Source organism: Ranitomeya variabilis, chromosome 5, assembly GCF_051348905.1.
Source record: "Ranitomeya variabilis isolate aRanVar5 chromosome 5, aRanVar5.hap1, whole genome shotgun sequence".
Taxonomy (NCBI): domain Eukaryota; kingdom Metazoa; phylum Chordata; class Amphibia; order Anura; family Dendrobatidae; genus Ranitomeya; species Ranitomeya variabilis.
In genome coordinates, this window is record NC_135236.1 from 562320261 (window position 1) to 562337598 (window position 17338).

General features: G+C 43.2%; 1 protein-coding gene across 6 annotated transcripts in view; it reads left to right on the forward strand.

The window, feature by feature from the left end:
* ACSL6 (acyl-CoA synthetase long chain family member 6) overlaps positions 1-17338 on the forward strand; it is a 364139-nt gene that overhangs the window by 137296 nt on the left and 209505 nt on the right. The window contains exon 1 of one of the 6 annotated variants that reach the window (XM_077265967.1): positions 12393-12584. The exons of the other annotated variants lie outside the window; for them this stretch is intronic. The gene's annotated coding sequence lies outside the window, so the exon portion shown is untranslated. Of the gene's footprint in view, positions 1-12392; positions 12585-17338 lie in introns of those variants that run through there. 6 annotated transcript variants of the gene reach the window in all.

The following is a 17338-nucleotide window of genomic DNA, read 5'->3' on the forward strand; positions in this document are numbered from 1 at the left end:
AGCTAACTACGTGAGGTCAGTTTTTTAACAGACAGCACTCAGACAGAAAATGCGGTTGTGAAAGTGTGAGAGTGTAGCCCTATCTTTAAGGGTATGTGCACACGTTGCGGATTTCCTGCAGATCCGCAGCAATTTTTGTGGTGCAGAAACGCTGCAGATCCGCAAGTGATTTACAGTACAATGTAAATCAATGGTAAAAAAAAATGCTGTGCTAATGGTGCGGAAAAATCCGTGTGGAAATGCTGCGGATTAAAAGAAGTAGCATGTCACTTCTTTTTTGCGGATCTGCAGCGTTTTTGTACCCATTCCATTATAGAAATCAGCAGGGGTAAAATCCGCACAAAAAACGTGTCAAATCCGCACCTGCATTTTCTGCCAAAAGTTGCAGAATCCGTACCAGAAATTCCTAAGCCTAATCTGCAATGTGTGCACATAGCCTAAGGCTGTGTGCACACGTTGCGGATTTGATTGCAGAACCGCAGCATTTTTTGCCGCACGGAATTGCATCAAATCCGCAGTGTAGTGCACAACCAATATAAGCCTATGGGAGCCGCAGACTTGTTGTGCACAAGCTGCGGAAAAAGCCGCACCGAAACACAGCTTTTTTTTCCGCAGTATGTCACTTCTTTTGTGCGGAACTGCAGCGTTTCTGCACCCATAGACTTGCATTGAGTCAGGCACATCCGCAGCAAAACCGCAGATGCAAAAAAGATCTGCAGTTTTGCTGCAGATGTGGGTCCAAGAAACGCTGCAGTTCGGGAGGAGGGAAGTGTGTGGGCGGTGACTGTGCAGGTCTGTGTGTGTGGGCGGGGTATGTGGGCTGTTCGGGTGTGTGCAGATGTGTGCGGCGCTGTGCGGGACTGTTCGGGTGTGTGCGGGGCTGTGCGGATGTGTGCGGTACTGTGCGGGTGTGTGCGGGACTGTTTGTGTGGGTGTGTGCGGGGCTGTGCGGGTGTGTGCGGGGCTGTGCGGGTGTGTGTGGGCCTGTCTGGGTGTGTGCGGGGGTCTTTGGGGGTATGTGTCTGTTCAGGCATCATCCGATGGGACTACAAGTCCCATCGGTCTATGCCTGCTACAGTGACAGTGACTGACATATTAGCCAATGATGGGACAGTAGTTGTCCCATCATCCGGCTAATGTGTTGAATGTTAAAAAAACACAAAAAAACACATATACACTTGTACATAACACACAACATGCAACATTCAACATGCCACATACAACATGCAACATACAACATGCAACATGCCACATACAACATGCAACATACAACATGCAACATGCCACATACGACATGTAACATGCCACATACAACATGCCACATGCAACATACAACATGCCACATGCAGCATGCAACATACAATATGCAACATGCCACATACAACATGCAACATGCCACATACAACATGCAACATGCCACATACAACATGCCACATACAAAATGCAACATACAACATGCAATATACAACATGCCACATACAACATGCAGCATGCCTCATACAACATGCCACATACAACATGCCACATACAACATGCAACATGCAAAATGCTACATACAACATGCAGCATGCCACATACAGTACATACAACATGCAACATACAACATGCAGCATACAACATACAAATTGCAACATACAACATGCCACATACAGTACATACATACAGTACATACATACAATATACATATAGACATACAGTACATACAACATAGAGTACATACTCACCATCACCTTGTCACCTTGATCCCCGAAGCCAGTGTCACCTGTAAAAAATATTCAAATACTAAACATTATACTCCCTGATCCCCAGAAATCCAATTAAAACGAGTGTCCCATGACGATCTCCCATGGAGAGCAGCCACATCAGCTGATGCGACCGCTCTCCAGGGACTCCAGGAATACAATGACGGAAGGTATCCTTCCGCAATGTATCCTCTGCCACTGTGAGAAATAGTCCCTAGTCTCACTTGTGGCACTGCTGTGTGGGAAAATTCCCACGCAGCATTGCCATAAAGTGAGACCCTGAACTAAGGTAACCTCATTGATGCACTGCAGGAGCCATTGTCTCCTTTCAGTGTGTCACTGAAGGTCTATTTAGCTTTCAAAAACGCATACAAAAACGCATTAAAAATGCATAAAAAACGCGCAAAAACAGTAAAAAAAAGCACCAAAAACCGCACCAAAAACTGCATAAAAAAAGCATCAAAACACATCAAAAACGCAGCTGCGTTTTCTGCCAGGAGATGCAACGTGTGCACACAGACTAAGTCTTTTGTATAAAATGTAAGCCTTTGAGATGGATGTGGAAGTCTGTATCTGGAGAGTCTCTTGCTGTTTCTCTGATATTACCTTAGTTTTTTTAAGAAATGTAACTGAAATTTTTTTGTGACGGCAAAGCAGCTAAAATGGAAAACATTTTTATTAAATTCATAACATTAAACCAATATTATTTAGCAAAAAAAATTGCATTATGTTTTAAGCCTATACTTAGTCATTATTATTAGGGTAATTCCCTGAGTGACGTTATTTTCTTGATAAAAGTTAGCAACCTCAAACTTTACGGTGTATGAAGATGCCTATGATTCTGATCCTATAGAGCCCTCTTAGAATTAGTTTTTTTCTTTACTGGTAAAGGTAAAAAAAGTTAACCTCGGTCAGACTTGGTGCAATCCACTCCACTTCCAGAGAAACTGTGGCCTTCACCTTTGAACCCTTATACAGGGATCAGGACTTACAACAGGGCCCTCTGGATTGCATCCATGGAGTAGCTGCTGGCTGGAGGAGCGAGTCTAAGGCAAGAGTAGACAAACTGGCGGAATCAGTAATTAGAGGGACAGAAACAGGAACAAAATTAGGAGTCAGTCATACCAGTGTCAGGTATCAGGAAGTCAATCAAAGCAAGGTCAAACAAGCCGAGGTCAAGATTAGAGAAAATAGCATGGAAACATGCCAGATCAAGAACAAATCAATACAAAGGCACACCAGAAATATAGACCTAATTCAATCACTGGCAACTCCGAAACAGAGGGCTGGGAGTTTAAATAGGATGTAATAATGTTCCTTAAGCTACAGTGGGGAGCTGATTACTTCTAAGTATATGGACAGCTCACACATCCATATTCTGTGGCTGCATGGCACCACTGTTCCAACACTTGTATTCCTAGCAGCTCAATGCCAGTGATATTAGAAGTGTGGCCTGCTCCATCACCAGTGCAGCTCACAGGTGAATATAGTAGCAGCACTCTGCAACCAAGGCAGACATTGCAGAAGCAGATCCAGTTAAAGATATAAGGGTGTAATCTTGAGTACATCTGAACAGAAGTGCTTCAGAGTGTGGAATAATGCTCTGATAACTGCAATAGTACACAATTTCACCATATATGTCTATATACAGGTGCTTCTCACAAAATTAGAATATCATCATAAAGTTAATTTATTTCAGTTCTTCAATACAAAAAGTGAAACTCATTATATAGAGTCATTACAAACAGAAGTTATCTATTTCAAGTGTTTATTTCTGTTAATGTTGATGATTATGGCTTACAGCCAATGAAAACCCAAAAGTCATTATCTCAGTAAATTAGAATAATTTAACAAACAGCACCTGCAAATGATTCCTAAGCATTTAAAAAGGTCCCCTAGTCTTATTCCATAGGTTCCACAATTATGGTAAAGACTACTGACTTGACAGATGTCCAGAAGGCAGTCATTGACACACTTCACAAGGAGGGTAAGCCACAAAAGGTCATTGCTAAAGAAGCTGGCTGTTCACAGAGTGCTGCATCCAAGCATAATAATGGACAGTTGAGTGGAAGGAAAAAGTGTGGTACAAAAAGGTGCACAAGCAACCAGGATAACTGCAGCCTTGAAAGGATTGTTAAGAAAAGGCTATTAAAAAATTTGGTGGAGATTCACAAAGTGTGGACTGCTGCTGGGGTCATTGATTCAAGAGCCCTACACACAGACGTATCCAGGACTTGGGCTCAAGTGTCGCATTCGTTGTTTCAAGCCACTCATGACCAAGAAACAACGCCAGAAGCGTCTTACCTGGACCAGGGAGAAAAAGAGCTGGACTGTTTATCAGTGGTCCAAGGTGTTGTTTTCAGATGAAAGTAAATTTTGCATTTCATTTGTAAATCAAGTGGAGAGGCACACAATCCAAGCTGCTTGAGGTCTAGTGTTAAGTATCCACAATCAGTGAAGGTTTGGGGAGCCATGTCATCTGCTGGTGTAGGTCCTCTGTGTTTTATCAAGACCAAAGTCAACGCAGCCATGTACCAGGAAATTTTAGAGCACTTCATGCTTCCATCTGCCGACAAGCTTTTTGGAGATGGAAATTTCATTCTCATTCTCCAGCAGAGCTTGGCACCTGTTCCCACTGCCAAAAGTACCAATATCTGGTTTACAAACAACAGGATCACTGTGCTTGATTGGCCAGCAAACTCACCTGACGTTAACCCAATAGAGAATCTATGGGGTATTGTCAAGAGGAAGATGAGAGACACCAGACCCAACAATGCAGACGATCTGAAGGCTGCTATCAAAGCAACCTGGGCTTCCATAACACCTCAGCAGTGCGACATGCTGATAACCTCCATGCCACGCCACATTAATGCAGTAATTGATGCAAAAGAAGCACCGACCAAGTATTGAGTGCATTTATTGAACATACATTTCAGTAGGCCAACATTTCAGACTTTAAAATCATTTTTTCAAGTGGTTATTATAAAGTATTCTAATTTACTGAGATAATGACATTCGGGTTTTCATTGGCTATAAGCCATAACCATCAACATTAACAGAAATAAACACTTGAAATAGATCACTCTGTTTGCAATGACTCTATATAATGTATGAGTTTCACTTTTTGTATTGAAGAACTGAATTAAATTAACTTCGTGATGATACTCTGATTTTGTGAGAAGCAGTTGTATTCTCTGAGTAAAGAACTAACTACAGTCGATAAGAACATTTCACTTTTCTATTATAGTTTTAAAAATGTCAGTTTTGAAAGATCAGATGTGTAGTGTAATAGAAAACTCATTTTTATACCAGCCTCTCCTGACCAGCAGGGAGCTGTTTGAAGTTTAGTGATGGCTTGTACAGCTGTTTGTCCATTTGCTCGCTCCTTGCTATGTTGGATCGAAGTTCCACACTCCTGCTGTGTACCAGGCTGTGAGCAGACGTGGAGAGTTATTTTCATTGCTGTAGCTGAGCAGTTTCTTCTCTTTCTTTTTTGCTTTTTTTTTATTACAAAGAACACTAAGTGAAAAAGTTCTAATTGTCATTGGTTGAATCATATGTTAAGGCTGTAGTTTAGATACAAAAGCCACATCTCAGTACATAACTTGAGGGAGGGAGCGGCAGCAAGTGCGGAAGCTGGTTTTTTTTTTCTCTTTTACTTTCATGGGAGTAAGGGTATGTGCACACGCTGCGGATTTTGCTGCAGAACCGCAGCATTTCCGCAGCTGCGGGTCTGTAGCAGTTTCCCATGAGTTTACAGTACAATGTAAACCTATGGGAAATGAAATCCGCAGTGCACATGCTGCAGAAAAAAGCGCGCGGAAATGTAGCGGTTTATATTCCGCAGCATGTCAATTCTTTGTGTGAATTCCGCTGCGGGTTTACATTTGCTCCAATAGAAACCTGCAGGTGTAAACGCGCAGCGGAAACCGCAATAGAAACCGCCATAAATCCGCAGTAAAAACTGCAGCGGTTTTGCACTGCGGATTTATCAAATCCGTTGCGGAAAATTCCGCAATGGAATCCGCAGCATGTGCACATGGCCTAAAACATGGTGGTGGCTTTCTGTTGTCTATATCCACTATATGGACTCAGTTTATGCAGAGGAACCACAATAAAAAGTTATATTTTGGTACTGTGTTCCAAAAAAGTCTATATATATAATACACTCCTTAACCCCTTCCCGACCTGTGACGCCACGTAGGCATCATGAAAGTCGGTGCCAATCCGACCTGTGACGCCTATGTGGCATCATGGCAGGATCGTCTTCCTGCAGATCGGGTGAAAGGGATAACTGAAATTTCACCCAACCTGCAGGGACAGGGGGAGTGGTACTTCAGCCCAGGGGGGTGGCTTTGCCCCCGTGACTACAATCGCTCTGATTGGCTGTTAAAAGTGACGTTTGACTTTCAATCAGAGCAATCGTAATATTTCACCAATGAAAATTGGTGAAATATTACAATCCAGCCATGGCTGATGCTGCAATATCGTCAACCATGGCTGGAGACCACGATCTGCCCCCCCGCCACCGATCTCCTCCCTTCCATCCTCCATCCTGTCCTCTGCTCCCCTCCGTCCTCCTGTCCGCTTCCCCCGTACTCCAATCCCACCCCCGTGCTCCGATCCCACCCCCCCATACTTACCGACCTCCGGTGTCCCTCTCGGTGTCCGTCCATCTTCTGCATGGGTGCAGCAATGTTCCAAAATGGTGGGCGCATGCGCAGTGCGCCTGCCGACTCTGCTGGCCGGCAGATTCGTTCATTCATTTTGATCACTGTGATAGATCATATCACAGTGATCAAAATAAAAAATAGTAAATAACCCCCCCTTTATCACCCCCATAGGTAGGGAACATAATAAAATAAAGAAAATATATTTATTTTTATTTTTCCACTAGGGTTAGGGTTAGAACTAGGGTTAGGGTTAGTATTAGGGTTAGAACTAAGGTTAGGGTTAGGGTTAGAACTAGGATTAGGGTTACAACTAGGGTTAGAACTAGGGTTAGGGTTGCAATTAGGTTTAGGGTTGCAATTAGGGTTACGGTTAGGGTGACAGAATTAGGGTTAGAATTAGGCTATGTGCACATGGTACGGATTTGGCTGTGGATCCGCAGCGGATTGGCTGCTGTGGATTCATAGCAGTTTTCCATCACGTTTACAGTACCATGTAAACATATGGAAAACCAAATCCGCTGTGCCCATGTTGCGGAAAATACCGCTCTGTATTTTCCGCAGCATGTCAATTCTTTGTGCGGATTCTGCAGTGTTTTACACCTGTTCTTGTATAGGAATCCGCTGGTGAAATCCGCACAAAAAACACTGGAAATCCGCAGTAAATCCGCAGATAAAAGGCAGTGCGTTTTACCTGCACATTTTTCAAAAACGGTGCGTAAAAATCAGCACACAAATCCGCAATGTAGGCACATAGCCTTAAAGTTGGAATTAGAGTTATGGTTGGAATTAGGGTTATGGTTGGAATTAGGATTAAGATTAGGGTTAGGGGTGTGTTGGGGTTAGGGTTAGGCTTCTGGTTAGGGTTATGGCTGGGTTTAGGGTTAGGGGTGTGTTGGGGTTAGGGTTGTGGTTAGGGTTGGGATTAGGGTTAGGGGTGTGTTGGGGTTAGGGTTGTGGTTAGGGGTGTGTTTGGGTTAGGGTTGTGATTAGGGTCATGGTTAGAGTTGGGATTAGGGTTAGGGGTGTGATGGGGTAAGTATTGGAGTTAGAATTGAGGGGTTTCCACTGTGTAGGCACATCAGGGGTCTCCAAACGCGACATGGCGCCACTATTGATTCCAGCCAATCTTGCGTTCAAAACGTCAACTGGTGCTCCCACCCTTCCGAACCCCGACGTGTGCCCAAAAAGTGGTTTACCCCCACATATGGGGTACCAGCATACTCAAGACAAACTGGATAAGAATTTTTGGGGTCCAATTTCTCCTGTCACCCTTGTGAAAATAAAAAATTGCAGGCTAAAATATCATTTTTTGAGGAAAGAAAAATGATTTTTTATTTTCACGGCTCTGCGTTATAAACTTCTGTGAAGCACTTGGGGGTTCAAAGTGCTCACCACACATCTAAATAAGTTACTTGGGGGGTCTAGTTTCCAAAATGGGGTCACTTGTGGGGGTTTCTACTATTTAGGCACATCAGGGGCTCTGCAAACGCAACGTGACGCCCGCAGACCATTCCATCAAAGTCTGCATTTCAAAACGTCACTACTTCCCTTCCGAGCCCCGACGTGTGCCCAAATAGTGGTTTACCCCCACATTTGGGACATCAGCATATTCAGGACAAACTGGAAAACAACTTTTGGGGTCCAATTTCTCCTGTTACCCTTGTGAAAATAAAAAATTGCGGGCTAAAAAATCATTTTTGAACAATGAAAAATGTTTTTTTATTTTCACGGCTCTGCGTTATAAACTTCTGTGAAGCACTTGGGGTTTCAAAATGCTCACCACACATCTAGATAAGTTCCTTGGGGGGTCTAGTTTCCAAAATGGGGTCACTTGTAGGGGAGCTCCAATGTTTAGGCACACAGGGGCTCTCCAAACACGACATGGTGTCCACTAACGATTGGAGCTAATTTTTCATTCAAAAAGTCAATTGGCGCTCCTTCCCTTCCGAGCCTTGCCGCAGAGGTGTATCTAGGGTTTCTGGCACCCGGGGCAAGAATTCAGTTTTGCGCTCCCCCAGAACATATGCGATTTTCAGACTTAGTCATGTGCCCACAAGCTCCTCTCCCTAATGCTCTCGATGTTCAGTGAAAAATTGAGAGAAGCAAGAAGAGAAGCTCGTTGTCACAGGACCACAAGTATGAAAGTCGCATATGAGTGAAGTGTCCATGTGACGACTACTGGAACCTGCAGAGCTGAATCCTGACATCGCAGCTTCTGAATTCTCACAACGCATGCACTGCACACTTTTAGGATTCTCCCTTGCCGGTGGACGGTCATGTCAGCACATGCATGCGATTTGTATACTTCTGACCACATTCCGACTAGACGTGCCCGGCCTCACTCAGTTCATTTTCATTGAGTGAGGCCACACATGTCTAGTCAGCATGTGACCGCATGTATGTAAATCACCAGCACGAGAGAATCCTGACAGCGTGCAGGGCGCACTGTGAGAACTCAGAAGTCTGCAGTCACAAAGAATGACTGCAGACTCATCACAAACCTGGACATCCCCTTTAATGCTCCTAACATAAATAAAAGCATGAGAGTTAGTCAGTATCACAAATAACATTTACATCGAGGTACCTTATAGATTACGTTGTCTCTGGAGTCATTCTCCTTCATTTCTTCATCTTGTCCAGACCCCATGATGAGTTTTCTCATCCACAGCTGTCTCTGCAGACTTCCATCTTCTCCGCTCTTTTGCAGAAAATCTCCACATGACGCCCTTAAAGATACAAGTGTCATTAAAATTCTCCTGAATAAAAAATAGCCCCTCACTTTATTGTCTGCATAAAATATGACCCCCACACTGTCCCTCTTATGGTACATGCTCTTTACACGGACCTCCCCTTTCCATACCGGCCCCCTCTTCACACTATCCTCTCACACTATGTCCCCCCTATAGGGCCCAGTATTTATACTGTACTCTATCATCACACTCCCCCTCCTTGGTATACTATCCCCTCCTGGCTGTGCCCTTACACTGTCCCTCCATGCTACGCATGCACACATCCCAACACCCTCACTCCCCGTACTCTGTCCACATATGTTTTTCACATCGCTACTCATACTGTGTCCGCATACATTCCCCCGTTTGCTCCCCAAACTGTCTGCACCCATCCCCCATACTGTTTCTTCATACATGCCCCCCATTCCCCCATACTGTTTTCTCATACGTGCCCCCCATCTCCCCCTTTGCTCTTCATTTTGTGTCCTCAGATCTCCCCCACACATTAAATCCCCCCATCCCCATGACAAATCTCCCCCCACACATTTAATCCCCCATCTCCACTCCAATTCTCCCCACACACAATAAGTCCCCCCTCCCTACTCACATTAAATCTCCCCCCCCACAATAAATCCCCTCATCTTTACTCACCTTAAATCTCCCCCCCACAATAAATCCCCACTCACATTAAATCTCCCCCCCACAATAAATCCCCACTCACATTAAATCTCCCCCCCTCAATATATCCCCCCATCCCCACTCACATTAAATCCCCCCACAATATATCCCCCCCATTCCCACTCACATTAAATCCCCCCCTGCACCTTCGGTGTCTTCAGCTCCACAGGAGCACTTACCACCGATCTGCATCTCTCCTGCTCTGCCTCTGCTCTGCCGCGCGGGTGAGTGACGTCAGCAGCGTGATCACATGACCTGATCACGCTGCTGGCGTCGCTCTGACCCGGAAGTTAGAGCTTCAATTATACTCGCATCTCAGATGCAGTACAATTGAACACTGGGAGCCGGCGTGCCGCAGCTTCTCTGTGCCGGCTGTCAGCTTTACAGTCGGCACAGAGAACAGCTGACTCCCAGTGCGGGGGGGTGGCAGAATGCAGCCGCCGGGGGAGACACTGCGGACCACCGCTTTAGGCGGTCGGACTGCACCCCCCTGCCAGCAGCGCCCGGGGCACACTGCCCCCCCCTAGATACGCCACTGCCTTGCCGTGTACCCAAACAGTGGTTTACCCCCATATGTAAGGTATCGGTGTACTCAGGAGAAATTGCCCAACAAATTGAGGCTAAAATAACTTTTTTTGTAAAAAAAAGTACTTTTTCATTTTTACGGATCAATTTGTGAAGCACCTGGTGGTTTAAAGTGCTTACTATGCATCTAGATAAGTTCCTTGGGGGGTCTAGTTTCCAAAATGTGGTCACTTGTGGGGGAGCTCCAATCTTCTGGCACACAGGGTCTCTCCAAACGCGACATGGTGGCCGCTAAAGATTGGAGCCAACTTTTCATTCAAAAAGTCAAATGGCGCTCCTTCCCTTCCGAGCCCTGTCGTGCACCCAAACAGTGGTTCCCCCCACTTATGGGGTATCGGCGTACTCAGGACAAATTGGACCACAACTTTCGGGGTCCAGTTTCTCCTTTTACCCTTGGGAAAATAAACAAATTGTTGCTGAAAAATCATTTTTGTGACTAAAAAGTTAAATGTTCATTTTTTCCTTCCATGTTGCTTCCGCTGCTGTGAAACACCTGAAGGGTTAATAAACTTCTTGAATGTGGTTTTGGGCACCTTGAGGGGTGCAGTTTTTAGTATGGTGTCACTTTTGGGTATTTTCAGCCATATATACCCCTCAAACTGACTTCAAATGTGAGGTGGTCCCTAAAAAAAATGGTTTTGTAAATTTTGCTGTAAAAATGAGAAATCGCTGGTCAAATTTTAACCCTTATAACTTCCTAGCAAAAAAAAATGTTGTTTCCAAAATTGTGCTGATGTAAAGTAGGATGTAAAGTAGACATGTGGGAAATGTTATTTATTAACTATTTTGTGTCACATAACTCTCTGGTTTAGTAGAATTAAAATTCAAAATTTGAAAATTGCAACATTTTCAATATTTTCTCCAAATTTCAGGTTTTTTTTCACAAATAAATGCATCGCTACGATCCGTTGAAGCGTTCCTGAGTTATTACCTCATAAAGGGACACTGGACAGAATTGCAAAAAATGGCCAGGTCATTAAGGTCAAAATAGGCTGGGTCATGAAGGGGTTAAAGGGAATCTGTCACCCCCTGGGATACTTTTAATCTATTACTATGGGCATACAGGTAATAGAACTGTTAATGACGTACAGTTGTAGTGCCGGAATCCTGCGCATGCGCCCTGCACTCGCTCGACCTTTTCCTTCTCTCTATGGTCAGTGTATTCAGCGTTCTTGTGCACCGGCGCCTGCGAGCAAGAGTTGCAAAACTTGATAAGAATTCAAATGTGTTCTCTCATCCATTTGGCAACAGCTTAGGAATCAGTGTTGCAGTGCTGGGATAGAAAAAAGGTATGTCACTAGATCTTTTACTTATGTGGCGAGCTGTAGGAGCCTGCTGTGCATTCCCATATCCCACAACCTGGATGTTCGGGCCTGACTTTTGCTTGAAAGTTGAGCACTTTAGAAAGATCTCAGGGACCCTTTTAAGTACTTTTGTTAACAGATGATAATTAGAAAAATCACCAGTCTGGGGCTGCCTTGTCTTTAAGAAAAAAGGGCAGCCCTAGATTGGGGATATGTATTCTTGAAATATTTACCCACATTATATATTTCATGCGTGAGTGGCATGGAAATGTGAACTGAAGCTTCATTGTGCAGCAGCCTCCAAGCCGCACGCCAACCTTCTGCTACACCCACTTCTTGAATTTTAAACGCACCTACATAAATGCATCAGAGGCATGGCTGGTAAATCTGTTATTAACCTGTACAATCTGATGCATTTGTGCAAAAGTAACATTGTCATTCCTTAACAATTTTATGTGTTACATTTGTAGTTATTAAAAAAATGTGTATGATGTTGGAATAAGAATCTTTTTAATAATATTTTTGTGCACACGTCTATGTGCAGGTATAGGAAGATTATTACTGCATATAGAAAGTGTGGCATTCTTACCAATCAAATGATAGTTTCATCCATACAGTTTTCATTTTGCCTGCCATACATTGCTTGCCAGAGCAAACAGAGAAATGTGGAAATATCTGTGCGTTGTTATACGCAGCACATTGTAGTCTCGCGCTCTGCTGTTGCTTAGCGCTTGTATGACATTTGTATACATCATCACCCCACACGCTGCGCCGTCTCTGTACAACTCTAAAATCCTCACTAACATAGAAGGAGACTGGAAGGTTAATGGCAGAGAGAAGCCTGAGAGGTGCTGATTGTAGCTGCAGTATACAGTAAGTATATATCATGTATATACTGCAGAATGCTTTCAGAATAAAGGAATCATAACATTTTATGCTTTTCATAGATATTTCTGTGATTTAAAATCATTTGGCTATTAGTATTTTTAATTTGTGTATTGTTCATATTTGGTTTACAGATGGATAGGTTCTTGTGTTGTTTGTTGGGTTTTCCTACTGTGATGCAGTGACCCCTGTTACAGCTAGGGGATGCTGTAGGTACTCCTTGGGATGCGCATGGAGGCGTATCTGTGATTATGATGGTGAAACAGTGACCGTCAGGATCTTAAATGGCCGGTATGTGTCGCAGAGGGAGTCTGCGCTGTAAGCCTTAAATAAGGTTGTTCTGGGATCTGTAGTTTACTTAAAGGGAGGCTTGCAGGGTTAGTCGGAGAGCTGGGTGGGTCTGGCTAACCACACACACCTCCCACCTATGGGAGTGGTTACAGGTACATAATGTGACTATGGTGTGGTCACATGGTCTCTGTAGTAGAGAGTGTATGGACCTGAATGGTCTGTGAGTAAGATCCTGGAAGGTCTATGTGTTGGGAGATCCTGGGAGTAGGATCGGATCCCTGAAGAGCACATAGTGAGGCCTTGGATCTGAAGGCCTGTGTTGAAAGATCCTGGGAGTAGGACTTCCTGAATAGCGCATGGAGTGGCCATCTATGCATAGTTTGTGATGGCACTGTATTGGGGGAGCTACCGTCCATCTGAGGATCTGGACTGTCAGGTGGCCTGGTGAGCAAGACCTTGTCTGGGACGGTGATCCTAGTTTGGCAGCTTCCCTAGGAGAGAGAGCACTGACAGGAGTCAGCGTGTGGAGCAGGAGCTCTTGGAAGGTAACCCAGAGTACGGGGAACTGTGTGCACTGATAGGGGGTCAGTTAATGAACTGTGCGGTCACCCATGGTAACTGGACGGAGTAAGGTCCAGCATGTGTAGTGCCTGCAACCTAATGTCGTGCTATGAATTATCTGAGTCAAAACTATATAGTTATAAAATGCTACGGACTTTATGAGGTCTGTGATGTGTAACATGGCCTACAGCATTTTATGAAGTGTAAATAAACTGCATAGACTGTTTATGTGGAAAAAAACGTGCCTGTCTACGTTTATCCCGTCGCCAAGCGAGTGTCCCTCAGCACACTCAGTAAGCGCTATCTTATCTGGTAACATTTTATTGTTTGTTGTGATCACAGCAGTTTATTCACTTTATCAATACATGCTAGGTGCTCGAGTGCAGTAACTTTGGCCTAAAGCTGGCCTTATACATTACATGGCTGATAGATGAGCGATGCCAACGGCCAACGATAATCTCAGTCAATATTTCCCTACACAGCGTGAGAAAGCCACCGACTGACACATCGGCCAGGGCCTTTCTCTGGGAGAACGATGCAATATGCAGTCTGAAATCAGATATGCATAATTAATATTTCCCCCATAAATCAGTTGGCTTTCGCCCCATACACATTAGACAGTCAGCCAAACCTGTTGCTATCAGCTGAGATTAGTCTAATGTGTATAGGAGTCCATTTATATGGACTGACAGAGTGACTGGTGGCATGATATGATCCTTTAACGATCGGCAGTTATTTAGTAGCCTGTTTACCCATGCAGACCAAAGTAAGCAAAAATTTCTCAGTGCGCACATGGTTATTGACAGTGCAAGTCCTGTTTACACAGGATGATGCACTGTTGAGAATGGTAAACTTTTGAGCTGCACAAAGCATAATTTCACCCTATAAACGAGCATTAATCAGGCAGTAGCAGCCTGTTTACATTGCAAGCTTATCGTGAAACAAGTATTTTTGAGAATGCTTATTCACGATTATCTTTCTGTAGAAATGCAGTTTAAGTGTGGCCTCCTGTTACCCTACTTTTGTCAAGAACACTGATAATGGTAGTACACACGGAAATGGACAATGGGGATGAATTATACTTACATGGACAGGATTATCAGAAAAATTATCATCGCTCTTCCCCAATAGTGTTGGGGTTGATGTCAGCTTTGTTTTGGCAGCTGACATCAAGCTTTTGGGTTAGTAATGGTGAGGCATCTATAAGATGCCCCCATTACTAACTCCATAGTCATATTGTAAATAAAAAACATCCAAATAAAATCTTTTATTTGAAACAAAGACACTTACACCTTTTTAAATTAAAAATAAAAAGCACAGTTATAATCACCTTGACGCCTAATCCACTGAAGCCCATGTCACCTGTAAAAGAATTAAAATAATAAATAACCATATCCCTCACCTGTCCCCAACGTGAAGATAATCCTCTGATGCCCATGTCCCTTGTGAAAGAGTTTAAACAAATAAAAATAAACAACCATATTCCGCACCTCTCCAACGTGAAGATAATAATCCATTTGTCCATAGACGAGTGTAGCTTTGCTACATGTACTTGGCATACTGAATGCTGGCATGATAAATATCAGACAGCAGACACATGGGCTGTGCGCAGTGTAATTTTTTTCCTTGCACCCATTGACTTGCATTGGTGAATTGCATCTGCTATACGAGGACAATCGCAGTTTGCTGCTATTTTTTCTCGGTCTTGTCTAAGCTGAGAAGAAAAATCGCAGATGAGCAGGGACTCATAGAATAACATTACTCAGAGTGCATTCCGATTTTTTATCGAATTGCACTAGTCAGTTTCTCGCAAATGAGTATGAGCCCTGAGGCAAAAATTTAAAATGATCTAAAAAGTCCAGTGTCAGAATTAATGGATGATCCAGGATCCGAAACAGCTCATTATTAGGAAATGTGTTGGAATGAGGAGTGTTACATTTTACAAAACACGACCACCCTTAATGTTCATTAAAGGGAGCTTGTTGACAACTCTATGTAGAGTAAGTTAAAATAAGTATAGGAGCAGAAATATGATAAACTAAAGTATCATTTGAATGTCAGTTTTTTATTTGCAAGTCTTATTAGTGTTTTTCATGGGTTAAATTTGTATCTTTCACAATTTATGGGACTGTTCATATGTTCATATATTTTGGGGGTCCAAATGGTCTGCACCAAAACATGGAGATAGGTCTGACTTTGATCTGAGTAACAGATTAAATTTGTCAATGCAAGTCTATGCGTCCAGAACAATTCGGAGAGCGACACGTTAAGCTTTGTTTACATGGTCTATGTTCCCTTCCATATTTTATCAGTTTGTTTTTTGTTTTTTTTCAATGACATGCTTCAACAGTACAACATTATACCTGTTAGATATATATGATCCAAAAATATATTATTCAGAGTAAAGCCAGCTAGCAGTATTTATAATACAAAAAATGGATCAAAGCAACTCCAGCCATATATCAGCAAAAGCAAATTTTAATAAGTGCTATTGATAGCCAAGTGATGTACATAAAACCTATTAAAAATGGAGAAAAGGCAGTATAAGAAGGTGGGCTACGTCAATTGACACAGACAGATTGGTATACGTATATGAAAAACCAAATAGTCAATACGGGCTATGTATTATGACATAGATCTATGATCAAAAAGTTTGCTACACGTGTTAAACATATACATTAAGTTGCCATCTCCTTTTAGCATACACGTGCGCCTCATATAAAGAACATCATGGTCAATACTTCAGACGCAAATAGGAAATGGTCAACATGTATGTCACAAATTATACCCATAGTACAAACAGGTGTATGCGCCAATATCAGGGTCCACCCTGGAAAGGGTCCACAACGCGCGTTTTGCAATGTTTAGTAAATCGTCTCCTTGGGCACCACCATGGCCCCTAATGGGCTGAATGAGACACTCAGCTTTGTACCCTTCCTGTAGGCATCCAACTCCCAGTCTCTTGTTTCTTTTATTTATTTACATAATTCTTTAATTTTTTTTTTATAATCACATGTTTTTGATTTGCTAACCAGTTGCTCCCCCATTTTCTGATAGCTTGCAGCCCAGCTCTTGACATTGTTCATAAACTTTCATTCTCTGGCATTCATGATTGCACATTCAGTGGCAACCATTTAGGGATACTATTAAACAGGATGGAATGACTTTTTCCAAAACAGACAACTTTACATAGTGTAGTATTATATGTATTCTGTTATTGTTGGACAATTGAATTGTATATGTATATACCGTAATTATTTGTTAATATGCCCTCGTAGTTCTGATGGACTGTGTATTATGTATAAGCTCAAATCATCCTTATTCTTTTATGATGCAATCTAGTTGCCAGTGACTGTTTTGAAACTGTAGAATATATTAGCTTATTATGGTTACTGAGGAATTTGCCCACCCTTGTTTGCTGAGGTGTGCTGGAGCCATGGTGGCGGACCCCTCCCGCACATGTGTGGACTGGCCGTGACGCCGTGTATGATGTTTGGGGTGCGTGTGTGGGGGAGTGCACATGTGCCGCCCTGCTCCGCATTATTGGCTAACGCTGGGGTGTTTGATCAGCGCTAATGGTATTTATACCCTCAAGGGGAGGTTGGAGGCACTGGAAGAAGCAACATACCTAAACATTGTGAAACGTGCATTGGGGACCCTTTTCAGGGTCGACCGTGATATTGGCACATACACCTGTTTGTACTATGAGTATAATTTGTGACATATGGTACTTGTTGACCATTTCTTATTTGCAACTGAAGTATTTACAGTCATTTTGACCATGATGTTCTTTACATGAGGTGCACATGTCTGCTAAAAGGAGTTGACCTCCGCCGTACTATTACTGCGGAGGTCGGTACCCCCGCATTGATGCGGGCTGCGCCTGTGAG